We start from the raw sequence: 2,055 nt of genomic DNA, 5'->3' as shown, positions 1-2,055 counted from the left end.
CCAGGAACATGCTTGAAGCGCGGTGGTCGTCGCGCAGCGCGTGTTCGAATTTCATGTAATTAAACAATGTATTTTACACGCGTTGTATACGTCGCTATGAGTCCCATATCGAACACTACGCGGCACGACGACTGCCGCCCTTTAACAACAACAGAGTAACAGAAATCATTGGCCAAAAGTCGATTTCTTTGTGATCTCATAGTTCAAGTAGTTTTGAATGTATGTTGGTTTATTTTAGAAAAATAAGATTATTTATGAAATCACTGGATTCACATGGTAAAAAATCAAGTAACTACCTCTATGTGACCATGTGAATATCGGAAAACAACAATGTCGCGACATGCTAACACGGCGGTGATGAGACCGACCTTTAATTAATGGTTTTTCATGAAACATGATTCTCTCAAATCGCCAACAAGCTTGGCAGTATTCAACAACGATAAGGCTAATAAACACTACGCTAAAGTATGCAAAAGAATCGGCATATCAGCGTTTTTAAATAACACTGCTGGTACACATTTAATACATAGAATACTTATGAACTTACCATTATGCCAATATTCTGTGTTGTCGACCAATGCTAATAACAATGTAAATGACGCTTCAGTCGTCAGTCGATTATCATTCTAATCCAACAATGGCGACATCTCAGTCTCGCAATGTGGCACTGCAATAAAATAAGTTTTAATAGCATCGACGAACTGCACGAACATCCAGGCTAATCTATAATATATCAGAGTGAAATCCACGTAACGCAATGTACAAGTATAAGGGAGCGAGCACAATGTAAACACAATGTTCTAAAGGCAGTAAATACGAAGGAAAAATACTTACCGTGTGCTGTTCAAAACAGTTCCTATCTGACGACTTAATAAGATTGCGAATTTATATATACACATTACAAATTCTATAAATATGTCACATTGTTTCATTACTAGGTTTTGGTGTTTAGACATGCATACATTCTGATAGTAAAGATCAAATGTCATCTCGTACAATCTAGGGCACTATATTGTGCTAGAGAGTTGTTGACCCGCTTGCAACCACTGCAGTATGGTCATTATAGCATGGATACCATGTTTGTATAACTATCAACAAATGATAAAATCCACAATTTAAACAACAATCAGGTTTATATTAAACCTTAGGTAATGTTATTTTATTGCATAAATTAGCTGTGCATTTTTCTAGAAACTTATATTAATTGCTAGCATTACAATATCGATTGCTGATACATTAATACAAAAACAAAAACAAAAAAACATAATGTCTTAAATAAAATAAAACTCGTGCAAAAGTCATCGTTTGTTTGCACAAAATTATAAATGCAGACAAATATTACAACATAAAGCACAGGATTCGAACACACGATCCCGAAAGTCGCTAATGCTGGCAGGCCTGCTGCTCCCCCATGTAACACTCACTGCACTGCATGCACACTCAATCCCATAACTGAGTTTAAACCGATAACACTGCTAAAAATATCACTGGCTGGACAATGTTTGAAAATTCATTTAAACATTTGACAATAATACACGTGTAATAAACGAAAATTCAAATCATATGATTTTTACCTTCAATAAGTGAATTGTGCCTATAGGTGCGTTGAAACCATGCAACGAAATAACACCACAGTTTACATATTTACAGGTATGCAGCACAACGTCTTAAGAATGAACACATTTCAGGATTAAAAGAAATAAGACGTCGTGTGAACAGGGACAAATGAGGTGGCATGATTAATTTAGTTCATCATTAACTTTAATACTGCAGTGGCCAATTGAGAATCACGTGACATGTGTTTATTTTGTCTTATATTCACCAAGGACACACAGTTTTACCTGATTACCAGTGGAACAAATTTGATGGTCCATATGTTGGTCACACAGTTAGGGAGCTTGGTGGTACACCGCCCTTCTCCACACATACATAAATGTAGTTACAGAGAAACTGTACATTTTACAATGGTTTTACAAGTTAAATATCACATGAGTACTAACAAATTCAATAATCCGATCAATACTAATATGCGAACCATCGGCAAGGTAAAATAGG

The 2,055-nt window shown here is 35.9% G+C and overlaps 1 long non-coding RNA gene across 1 annotated transcript; it reads right to left on the bottom strand.

Annotated features, from left to right (window-relative positions):
- Positions 1 to 543: 543 nt before the first annotated feature.
- Positions 544 to 870, bottom strand: LOC144362626 (uncharacterized). The gene is made up of 2 exons (XR_013422590.1): positions 835 to 870; positions 544 to 667 (listed from the first exon to the last, which is right to left on the bottom strand). It is a non-coding gene; the product is annotated as an uncharacterized LOC144362626 (long non-coding RNA).
- Between the last annotated feature and the right edge of the window lie 1,185 nt (positions 871 to 2,055).

Source organism: Saccoglossus kowalevskii, chromosome 22 (genome assembly GCF_978046115.1).
Source record: "Saccoglossus kowalevskii chromosome 22, keSacKowa6.1, whole genome shotgun sequence".
Lineage (NCBI taxonomy): Eukaryota > Metazoa > Hemichordata > Enteropneusta > Harrimaniidae > Saccoglossus > Saccoglossus kowalevskii.
Note: the sequence above shows the minus strand (reverse complement) of the source record. Positions and strands in the feature narration are given on the sequence as shown.